The following is a 12,656-nucleotide window of genomic DNA, read 5'->3' as shown; positions in this document are numbered from 1 at the left end:
ATTAAGTGTTGCTGCTTGCCCTAGATGCCCTGCCATCGGATTACAATGAGCCGCCTGGAAAAGCATTTCCCGGTGGCTTTTCTGAACTAATAACTGGGTTGCATCCTGCTTTGTTTGAGTGTCTTGGGTCACTCGATACAACCTATCTTTTATTATGGCAAAATAAGGATAAGAAATTGGTTGTTCAGGGCAGATAAACTGTCCGTCGATCGAGCGGACCTGAGCAAAAGCATTTTTTAATGACTCATCCTGGGACTGTTCCAGAGGAAAGTCATCGCATTCGGTGAGGTTCAGCCTCTCCACAACGCTCGGTTCCTCTGCATCAGTCCCCAGTGGTCCTGGCTCAGTTTCTCCTACCTGCACAACCACTCTCTCTCCCCACCCTGTTTTCTCCCAAGAGATATCTGCGCATAGATACCCCAATAAATTACGAAACGCTGGCCTATTTGTTCCAAAAATCAGCGGATGTCTGAGGTGTGGGCTAACCGCCACCTCTACCTGATTTTGTCCCCGAAAATGAATGACAGCAGTCACTAAGGGGTATTTCACCACATCCCGTGCACACACCGTACCTTAATCAAGCGGCTCTTATCCAATGCCAACGGCTGTATCAGGCTTTGATGGATGGAGGTTTGGTTACACCCTGAATCCACCAAAGCTGGATAGGTACCCCCCTGGATACTCACTGGTATCTGGTACAGCCCGGCTCGATCAGGGGCAGCGGGGATCCGGATCAGTGTCCCCACCTCCATGACCGGACACCAATCTATAAAATGACCTGGATCCCCGCACCGCCAACAGGCCGGCCCAGATGTCCCCGCCGCCCCAGTGGATGGAAGGGGGTCAAGGAATTGGCGTGGAGAGATAGGGGTTACAGGATCAGAGGACTGCTCCCGGTCGGCCCGCTCCTCCCCTCTAGGCGCGCTCGGGGACCCCATGATCGGTTTTAATGCTTTTAAGCCTTCGAAAAGCTCTTAGAGACTCTGTGTCCCGATAACGATTTAAATGTATGTCTGTTGGTAATAAACGAGTCCCTTCTTCGTGAGGTAATGCCCGCTGTTACGCTTGTAGAACAAAGGGGGATCATGTCACGTGACTCATCTTGTCCTTGTGCTGGTTTTGAGATAACGCAGGTAAAGGGGGAGAGATGTTGTCTCTGGGCTGTTTGGGCATCCTTGATTAGTTTTACGATCGGTTCAGGGTTCTGAGAGGGGGTCTCTGGAATGCTTTGTTGTGTAGAATCGCTGCTGGAATATACATATTCCTACAGGGGGTACAGTTCCTGGCTGCTGTCTGAAGCTAATTTTGCATTTTTGGGGGAATATTCTGCGTTTGGGCCAAATTACCAAGCTCAGAGCCCTCTCCCTGATAAATCTATAAATCTATCTGACTTATTTGTAACTGTGAACTCATAAAATCCCACCTCCTAACAGGTGCTGAGATAAAGATATAATCAATGCTATTCAAATTTACCTGTCAGTGGTCATAATGTTGTGCCTGATAGGTGTATGTGTGAGTAAAGTGATTGAAATTGTATTTTAAAATCCTTTTTTTTTTACTATGTCTGCTTGATGAAAAAAAATATATATATCCCCATGGACATCCATTCTCACAATTGTTCCCTGTTGTCACACTTCAGTCTGTATACTATCTGGCTATTATATGTCTAGTTGACACTGACAGCATTTGTGGTATGAATCGAATCAAATGACTTTGCCATTTCCATTAACATTAAAACGTTTAGTAAATGCACCCACACACAGGTGATCAGGGGATGTAATTTTAATCATCATAAAGAATAATGATTCTCTAATCTGATTGCAAACACTGTTACAAAGGCAACACAGTCATAAAAATCCAAGAGTCAAACTGCCAAACTAAAGGAAACGTACTCGGTTACTAACGTAACCTCGGTTCCCTGAGAACAAGTATTGTGTTGCTAGATGCCTACAGGGAAAACGTCTCGGTTACGTATGTAACCCTAGTTCCCTGAGGGGAACGAGACGCTGCGTCGAAATGCTGTGAGAACGCCTCTGTGTGATTGCGTTGTGAAGCGCGTGTAGCACCAGTCCATTCAGGAGATCGAACGTCATCGACGTGGTGACGTCATCGACCGGAAACTATAAAGCATACGCGAACACAAACAGAAACTAACTTCTGAAACAGCCTGAAGTAAGTGATCACGGGCATGCCGGGAGTATGGCCGGGCGACGCAGCGTCTCGTTCCCCTCAGGGAACTAGGGTTACATACGTAACCGAGACGTTCCCTATCTGGGAACTCGAGCTGCGTCGAAACGCTGTGAGAACGCTTATACCCACATCGCCATAAGACCAAGTGCTCGTATGTGTGAATCCGTAGCGCAATCGACTACGATAACACCTGTGCCCCAATTGTAGATGCAACATCCAATTCGTAGAATCTTACGAAAGTTAGTGGCGAAGACCAACCTGCCGCGTTACAAATGTCTTGGAGGGAAGCCCCCGACAGAAGTGCTTTAGAAGCAGCCATACCCCTGGTAGAGTGCGCCCGGACTGCCAGAGGAGATGGCTGTCCGACCGCTTCATAAGCAAATGGCCTCGACCAGCCACTTGCTCATTCTCTGCTTAGACACTGGTGCTCCTTTTTTAGGAGCTCCGAAACAGACAAATAATTGATCAGTCTTTCTCCACAGGGCAGCTCTGTGGACATATGCGTCAAGTGCCCTAACTGGGCAAAGCAGATTTAACTTTTCCTGGTCTGACGTCACGAAAGGAGGAGGACAGAAGGCTTGCAGAGTGATGGGACCCCTAGGGCTCGTAGGAACCTTGGGGATATAACCTGGTCTGGAGTGAAGGAAAGCCTTTACCATGCCAGGCGCAAAGTTTAAACGTGAGGGCCCTACCGACAGGGACTGAATATCCCCAATTCTTTTAAGGGGCGAGATGGCCAGTAAAAAGATGGTCTTAAGAGTGAGGAATTTCTCTGATATTTCCTCAATAGGTTCAAACGGAGGCTCAGACAGGCCCCGTAAAACAATGGCCAAATCCCAGGTCGGGACCCTCGAGTGTACCACTGGCCTCAACCTTAAAGTGTCACAGAGGAAGCGTGTAACTAATGGGTGTCTTCCCAAAGACACTCCACCCAAAGGAGTGTGGAAAGCAGCTAAGGCCGCCACGTACACCTTTATTGTGAGGGGGGTCAACCCTGCCGAGAATCTCGCCTGCAGGAACTCCAGCACTGTACCAACCGGGCAGTTATCTGGGTCCAACTGACGTTCTCTGCACCATGCTGAGAACAATCTCCATTTCAGAGCATACAGTTTCCTCGTGCATGGAGCTCTGGAGTGAAGGATGGTCTCTACGACCTCAGTCGAGAGACCCTCCTCTAGGAGCCTAGCCCCCTAAGAGGCCAGGCCCACAGTTTCCATAACTCTGGGCAGGGATGAAGGAATCTCCCGCCCGCTTGAGAGAGGAGAACCCTCCTGGTCGGAATCTTCATGGGAGGGCCTTCCAGGAGAGATATTAGGTCCGAGAACCAGATTCTGGTCGGCCAGTACGGAGCCACTAGTAGTACACGGACTCTGTGCCGGCGTACCCTCTCCAGAACTCCCGGAAGCAGAGCAATCAGGGGAAAAGCGTACAGGGGCAGCCTCGGCCACTCATGTACCATGGCATCCAGCCCCAGTGGGAACAAAAACACTGAGGACAGTGGGAATTCTCTGCCGAAGCAAACAGGTCTATTTCTGCTTTCCCGAATCTTTGCCACAGGAGCTCCACCACCTCGGGGTTGAGTCTCCATTCCCCGGGCCTCGGCCCCTGCCTCGACAGGATGTCCGCTTCCTGATTTAGGAATATAAACTGCCCTGATGGAAAGCAGTTTCCCTTGGGCCCACAGGAGGATCTGACGTGCCAGTTTGTATAAGGGACGGGACCTTAGACCCCCCTGATGGTTTATATAGGCGACCACCGATGTGTTGTCTGTCCTGACTAGTACATGATGGCCCTGAGGTCGGGCAGAAACTGTTTCAATGCAAGAAACACAGCGAGCATCTCTAGCCGATTTAAGTGCCATAGCCACTGATGTTCCTGCCATAGACCCTGGGACGAATGACCACTCATGGTCGCACCCCACCCCATGAGGGAAGCATCTGTCGTTAGCGTGACGCGACGAACATGAGCTCCCAGCACAGGTCCCTGGGCCAGAAACCCGGGTTCTTTCCACACGACCAGAGCACGAAGGCATCGCCCCGTGACTTTGATCGTGCAGAGTGGATTTCCCCTCGGGGAGAACCCTTTTGTTCTGAGCCACCACTGTAATGGCCTCAAGTTCAACAGGCCAAGAGGTATTACGTTGGATGCAGCTGCCATGAGGCCTAACAGTTTCTGGAACTGTTTTACAGTGACAGCAAGGTCTAGCTTCAGTTCTTTGACTACTCCCAGGATCGATGCTATGCGTGTCGGCGATAATTGCATCCGCATAATTACCGAATCCCTGTTCACGCCTAGAAAAGTGGTTCTCTGAGCCGGAGAAAGCACACTCTTCTTGGCGTTCAATCTCAACCCCAACCTCAACATGTGCGCGACAACAGCATCTCGATGCCGAACCGCCATCTGCTTGGTGTGAGCTAAAATCAACCAATCGTCGATATAATTGAGTATGCGGATGCCCTGCAGACGCAACGGTGCCAGAGCTGCATCCACACACTTGGTGAAGGTGCGGGGTGACAGTGCTAGACCGAAGGGAAGTACTCGATATTAGGATGCCTCTCCCCCGAAGGCAAACCTCAGAAACTTCCTGTGATGTGGAAGGATGGAGACATGGAAAAATGCGTCTTTGAGGTCTATGGTCACAAACCAATCCTCTGAATTGATCTGAGATACAATCTGTCTGAGTGTAAGCATCTTGAATTTGAGCCTCGCCACAGAGCGATTTAGTAGACGTAGGTCTAATATCGGGCTCAACCCCCCATCCTTCTTTGGCACGATGAAGTAACGGCTGTAAAACCCTGACTCCCTGCCGGGAGGAGGAACCCTTTCTATAGTCCCCTTTCGCAGGAGTGTCTCTACTTCTTGTGTCATTACCAGAGCCTGCTCCGGGCCCACCTCTGTGGGTAGGACACCGCTGAACGGAGGTGGCCGCCTTTTGATTTGATTCGCGTACCCCCTTTCTATTATCTGCAGGACCCAGCGAGATATATTTGATAGACGTTTCCACTCGTCTAGAAAATCTACTAAGGGAACCAGCCTCTCGAGGCTGGCCTCTGGTGTATTTTGAGCAACAAGCACAGTGCCCTGAAGCGGCGGACCGGCAGGGAAGCGGTGGCCCCTGGGGACCGTCTGCGCCCTGGCATTGCGGCGGGGTTGGCAGCGCGGCCCCCAGAGGGCGCTGCAGGAAGACGGGTACCGTGTACTGAGGTAAACACCGTCTTCCTGCGGAGGGGACTACCCTCAGCGTCCTACCCTTCTGGGGTCAGGAACGCTTCGACGAGGCCTTCTTGGCGATAAGGACTGTCCTCAGATCAGCCCTACCCCTCGAAGGCCTCGTCTGAGAGCGCCGCGCCGCCCCGCCTCCCAGTCTCTTTGCGGGGGAGTACGGGTGGCGACGCTCTGCCGCTGTTGTGCCCTGTGTGAAGAGCTTGTACTCGGGTTGGGCTGCTGTTTGTCAGCTGCAGCCCCAGGGACTTGGATCCGGAGAGGGAGAAACTGCTTTAGCGCCGCTGCCTGTTTCTTTGACTCCTGGAACCTTTCGGTGACAGATTGTACTGCGTGACAGAAGAGGCCCGCAGGGGACAGCGGCGCATCGAGCAAAAAGCTCTTCTCCCTCTCCTTGATTTCTGTGGGGTTAAGCCATAGATGCCTCTCCGTGGCCACCAAGGCTGCCATAGAGCGGCCCACACATCTGCTGTCTCCTTCGTGGCCCAGAGAGCGAGATCGGCAGACTGTCTAAGCTCATTTATGACGTCGCCCCCCACCTCATCTCTACCATCCAAGTCTCGCAGCAGGTCAACCTGGTACGCCTGCATGATGGCCATAGTCAATGGACAGACAAAAACACCAAATAGACAGACAGGTTCACACAGATCGCTTACTGAAGGCACAGAAGCTAGTTCCTGTTTGTGTTCGCGGACGCTTTATAGTTTCCGGTCGATGACGTCACCACGTCGATGACGACCGATCTCCCGAATGGACTGGTTCTACACGCGCTTCACAACGCAATCACGCAGAGGCGTTCTCACAGCGTTTCGACGCAGCTCGAGTTCCTAGATAGGGAACATAAAGCACTGCAATCAATCTGCCGCATCAACATCTTCATCTAAACATGACATTGTTGCATATTTATGTGCTAATAATCTGTTCTTCTATCTTAATTGTTTTGTGACTAATAGCTGTCAAGTTGGTGAATGGACCCAACCTCTGTTCTGGAAGAGTGGAGATTCTCCATAATGGAATATGGGGAACAGTGTGTGATGATTATTGGAATTCTGCAGACGCGGCAGTGGTGTGTCGAGAACTGGGCTGTGGGAGTGTTATAGAGGCAAAGAGTAATGCTTACTTTGGACAAGGTTCTGGACAAATATGGCTGGATGATGTCCAGTGTAGTGGGAGTGAATCTGCACTGGTAAACTGTTCATCAAATGCATGGGGATCACATGACTGTAGGCACCATGAAGATGCTGGAGTCGTCTGCCAAGGTGAGTCAAACACATTTATAATGATGTGTAGTGATTGATACTCATTTCACCGCTGATGTTGGGATTTTTGGATCACAAATCACTTACGGTGTGGTCAGTTATGACCAATATCCCCTCTCTTAGTCCAAGGCCCCAGTCGAGGACTTTTACCTTAGCTGTAGGAGAACACTTTCATTAGGGGGCTGTTCAATCATTTGGGATTTATGTAAACTGGAGGGAGTTGGTCAACCGATTGTTTTATTTTATTTTATTTATCCTTTATTTTTTTAGGAAGGGCCCATTGAGATTAAAATAAATCTCTTCTTCCAGGGAGTCATTGCCAAGATGGCCGTAGTAAAATTTCACATAAACATATAACACTCATGATAAATTCTAAACAGTCACAGCTAAAACATTCATCATAAATCAATTTGGAAGCATACTTAACAATGTCTTTACAATATATACTGACGCATGATTTCCTTCTTTGATATAAAGAGGACCAACTTACATAGTTGTACAGCAAACAATGATGAGTACGTGATGTAAGGCCGCCCAAATCGTCCCAATGGAGGCTAACGATGGCGGGTGAAGGTCGATGCGCGTTCGGCCTTTTCAGCGGGGCAAAGGGATTTTATTCCAATTTCTCTTTATCTGACTCCATTTAATCATAATTTAGAATTTAGGTTAGAATGCCATTTGGTTATTTGGTCATTTATATATAATAGTTTAACTACACATTTAATTATTCCGTTTAACCCTTTGTTGAAATTATGCCCGTTCGTAACCTGAAAAATTCCAGAGCAAGTCAGAATCAATCAAAGTGTAACAATTTATTAACAGTCAGGTAAATGTATAATGCCAATTACATAATCAATTCAAAGGTTATCCATATATAACATCAAATACTCTGAAGTAAAGAATGAAATGTATACCTGACTTCTGAAAATAACATAATGCTGGGTTATCTTTAAGACGTCCAGCATTACGGGCTGACCTGTTTAAAGTGTCAAGCCCTGATCTCTTTGCAACATTCCCTTAAATACCCAGAAACAAATGTACAAACTTTTTCAAATGTAAACACGAGTTAACAATGGGAATTTGTGTTAACCAAGTCCTATAGACTTTGATGCAAAGGCCAAATGGCTGAACGCCACACCCACCATACTAAGACAAGATATCTCTAAACTTTTAAAACATTGATTATCTTTTGGTTAACTCCTGTGGGGATGAGATCTTTGTACCAGTCGCACTGAGACATTTCAAACGATATCAAACACATATAATACTGTATTGTGTGGATTGACATTGTAATATAGAGATTTTGGGTGTATTTTCAGGGAGAGGGGGTCAAAAGGGAAAGATGTAGATTAGCTGATAGTTAGGTGAGACTTGCTTCTCCAGTGGTGTGTGAGGGACAGTTCAGATGTTAATTTCCTTTATTTTCTCAGTGAGTCCTTGTTCCTCATTCAGACATTTCGGTATCTACTAGTTTTTTCAGCCTACAGTGAACAAGCATTTGTTATAAAACACAGTGCATCATGATAAACGCCATCCAGCCTTTTTAAATAAATATGTAGAAGCATGCATATAAATAACGTCACCATAGTCCAAAATGGGTAAAAAAAGGACTCTGTATAATTCTCTTTCTGGTTCCAAAGGAAAAGCACGAGAGCAGTGACTAAATCATTAGTAACTAGTGTAGAAGCTATGATTGAACTATGGCCCGCTCTAAATCCGGACTGAGATGCTTGCTCAGTTGGTAACACTACATTTTCAACTAAATATTCAAATACATTTTCAGCTAAATTACTGATCTGCCCACATTGTCACTATGATAATTGGATTTAGCTGGATGACATCACCGTTTCCTCCAGAGCGGCTGCAATTCTGCAAATTCTGTTGCATTATTTTCCTGTTTAACACTGTAAAGCTGCTCTGAAACAATCGGCATTGTAAAAAGCACTCTATAAATAAAGGTGACTTGACTGAGATGCGTTTAAAATATAATGATTAAATAGGTATTCTGTCATTTGATCATTTACCATAGATTCAAAAACGTTGGCTAAAACCGGTAGTTTAGAAACAGGGCGATAATTATTTAAATCTGAAGGATCACCTCCTTTTAGTCATGGCATAACCACAGCTGATTTTCAGGATGGCGGTATTACATTAGTGGATAGACTCGATGCAATAGGTTCGGCAATAATATCTGCAGACACTTTTCAAAAAATTGCCTCAATTTTGTCAGACCCACTTGATATCTTACAGTTGAAATTGGAGAGCAGTTTATTAACTTTGGTGAGCAATTTAGGGGAAAAGGAAAATAAATCTGATTCACTGTTAGTCGACTCGTCAATTCACTGTTCGTCAATGACCAACAAATTACTGGAGTCTGTTATTGAACTAGCTGATATAAAACGACTATCAAACATATTAACAATTTTAGCCTTGTCTGTAATTAATCTTTGGATCAGTTTTAAAGCTTTTGGAAGATCAGTAGGTGAAAGGTGCACTATGTAGTATTTTTGCAGTAAAATATCCAAAAACCACTAGGCCAGTGTTATATATTTTGTACAGTTGAGTACCTACAATATCCCAAATGTATCCAACTATTTGTAAATTGTGAGAAAATTGCTGACCTGAACCCCATAGAGAATCTGTGGGATATTGTGAAAAGAAAGTTGAGAGACGCAAGACACAACACTCTGGATGAGCTTAAGGCCGTTATATAAACATCCTGGGCCTCCATAACACCTGTAGTGATTTTTACTTTTGTCCACCCAAGAACACTAAGTAAGGTAGTGATTGGTACTCAGGTCACCGCTGACGTTGTGATTTTTGGATCACACGTCACTTAAGGTGTGGTTATGAGTACATCAGATGACCACCTTCCCCCCTCTTAGTTTGGGACACTAGTCAAGGCCTTTTACCTTGGCTGTATGAGAACACTCCTTACAGGAGGCTGCCCAGTCATTTATAATGAATGTAAAGGGGGTAGAGTTGGTCAGCTGATTTATCTAAAAGCTTGGTGAGATTTCTAACTTGTAGAGCCTTTTCTGCTTTATCAGCACAAGGAAGACACAATTGTAATAAAATAGATTTTATTAACAAAAGACAAACATAACAATTAACACAACTACTAAATTAATACAATGAATTATAAAGGAATAAAGTGTGTAAAATGCATAAAATACATGTGAGTAAGTTAAGTTATCTTATGAAAGATAAGATATCTGTCGTTTCTCTGAAATTAAGGTGAAGAACCTTATTATGCATTAAACAAATAAACGAAATATTATTTGTTATGAACTAGCATCAGTTATATTACCTCTAATGTAAATTAAAAAATAATATACTGATAATAATCAACAATGCCAAGGTCTCTAGAAAGAGGTTTGGTTAAGTGATATTTACGTTCCACGTGGTTGAGTAAGCAGTCCGATGGGGATGACTTCTTCCACTGGTTTTACTGGGAGACAATGCAGAGAAGAAAGAAGCTGGAATCTGTTTCAACAGCCTTGAACACGAAGGTTTGTGGGATGCTGATCTCCTGGGGCACCAAAGGGTCCTAAAATCTGGAGCACGCAGACGAAGGAACCTTGAAGTGAAGGTTTGCTCTCCTGAGCTTAACCTTGTTGCAAATGTCTCTGTGTGTCTTCTGCCTCTTTGGACCAGACACTCAGAAGTTGGTCAATCTGCTCTGATCTCATTAGCATGGAGACTCGGGATGTGCTGTAGTCGTCTCGCTGGATTAAACTCTGAACGTAGTGTTGGTTAATGTCTCTTTCCTCACAGGCTGGAGGCTCAGACATTTGCTTACTGTACACAGTTAGAAGTCTTTAAAGTATCTTTACAGTTTATCAATGCATTTCTCACTTTCCAAACCACCATCAGAATACCCTTGGCGATATACTAAACAAATAGTCACCAAACATGATGGAAAAATATTGAACTGTTACGCGTTCATTCATTTGTTCATTAACAGCTGATTCTGTGTAAGATGTTGCATTGCAAATAGCTGTCACTGAGAATACTTATTTCTCTGAATATGTATGAGATGGATGTGTGTAGCTTACACCAGTCTTAAGGTTTCCAAACATAGTTGTGAATGGATTTGGATGGATCAGTTTTGGTCTTTCTTTGTTTCACCCACTACTGCTGAGGTCCTGAGGAATGTTTATGGCCGTCACAAACCAGGACATTAGAGATCAGTCTCTAGGTGGGTGAAGGGCAGAAACTGCATGTGGACCAATGAGAAGTCCTCATTTCTGCAAAAGGATTCCCGACCAAGTATTGAGTGCAAAACTGAACATAATTATTTGAAGGTTGACTTTTTTTGTATTAAAAACACTTTTCTTTTATTGGTCGAATGAAATATGCTAATTTTTTTAGATGGAATTTTGGGTTTTCATGCGCTGTATGCCAAAACCATCAATATTAAAACAATAAAAGACCTGACATATTTCAGTTGGTGTGCAATGAATCTAAAATATATGAAAGTTTAATTTTTATCATTACATTATGGAAAATAATGAACTTTATCAAAATATGCTAATTTTTGGAGAAGGACCGTCTCGGTTACGTATGTAACCCTCGTTCCCTGAAGGAGGGAACGGAGACGTACGTCAGAACTGAACCGACGAATTGGGATCTGACCTCAGAGACCTATCCACTTCGAGTGTATAAAAACGAGCCAATCGGAGATTGGCATGTGATTGAGATTGGCAGCGCGGGTATAAATAGGAAGTGGAATGGTAGATCAAATGCTTTTTTCAACTGAGGAGCCGAATACTTGACTGGGCTCCTAGCTGAAGCACAGCACCTGGCGACGGGACGTACGTCTCCGTTCCCTCCTTCAGGGAACGAGGGTTACATACATAACCGAGACGTTCCCTTTCAGTCGGTCACGTTCGACGTACGTCAGAACTGAACCGACGAATTGGGATCCCTCTGGAAAACGCCAGTGTAGTGATTTTTACTTTTGTCGACCCAAGGACACTAAGTAATAGAGTGATTGGTACTCATGTCACCGCTGACGTTGTGAATTTTGGATCACACGTCACTTAATGTGTGGTTATGAGTACATCAGATGACCACCTTCCCCCCTCTTAGTTTGGGACACTAGTCAAGGCCTTTTACCTTGGCTGTATGAGAACACTCCACACAGGAGGCTGCCCAGTCATTTATAATGAATGTAAAGGGGGTAGAGTTGGTCAGCTGATTTATCTGAAAGATTGGTGAGATTTCTAACTTGTAGAGCCTTTTCTGCTTTATCAGCACAAGGAAGACACAATTGTAATAAAATAGATTTTATTAACAAAAGATAAACAGAACAATTAACACAACTACTAAATGAGTACAATGAATGATAAAGGAATAAAGTGCGTAAAATGCGTAAAATACATGTGAGTAAGTTAAGTGTGGCTATAGAAGAGATACGTTATCTTACGGAAAGATAAACTGTTGTTTCTCTGAAACTAAGGTGAAGAACCTTATTATGCATTAAACAAAAAAACGAAAGATTATTTGTTATTAACTAGCATCAGTTATATTACCTCTAATTTAAATTAGAAAATCATATACTGATAATAATCAACAATGCCAAGGTCTCTAGAAAGAGGTTTGGTTAAGTGATATTTACGTTCCACGTTGTTGAGTAAGCAGTCCGATGGTGATGACTTCTTCCACTGGTTTTGCTGGGAGACAGTGCAGTGAAGAAAGGAGCTGGAATCTGTTTCAACAGCCTTGAACACGAAGATCTGTGGGATGCGGATCTTCTGGGGCACCAAAGGGTCCTAAAATCTGGAACACGCAGATGAGGCCCTGAAGTAGGTGCAGAAGGTCCTTAATCTGGAACACGCAGACAAAGGAACCTTGAAGTAAAGGTTTGCTCTCCTGAGCTTAACCTTGTTGCAAATGTCTCTGTGTCTTCTGCCTCTTTGGAACAGACACTCGGAAGTTGGTCAATCTGCTCTGGTCTCTTTAGCATGGAGACTCTGGACG

The 12,656-nt window shown here is 44.9% G+C and overlaps 1 long non-coding RNA gene across 1 annotated transcript in view; it reads left to right on the top strand.

Moving 5' to 3' along the window:
- LOC137065337 (uncharacterized) overlaps positions 1-6,615 on the top strand; it is a 45,690-nt gene extending 39,075 nt beyond the window's left edge. The window contains exon 5 of the long non-coding RNA XR_010901624.1: positions 6,366-6,615. This is a non-coding gene — a long non-coding RNA (uncharacterized lncRNA). The remainder of the gene's footprint in view (positions 1-6,365) is intronic.
- Positions 6,616-12,656: the final 6,041 nt, after the last annotated feature.

This window comes from Pseudorasbora parva, chromosome 25 (assembly GCF_024679245.1).
Source record: "Pseudorasbora parva isolate DD20220531a chromosome 25, ASM2467924v1, whole genome shotgun sequence".
NCBI lineage: Eukaryota > Metazoa > Chordata > Actinopteri > Cypriniformes > Gobionidae > Pseudorasbora > Pseudorasbora parva.
The sequence above is the reverse complement of the archived record's forward strand: the minus strand, read 5'-3'. Positions and strand labels throughout refer to the sequence as shown.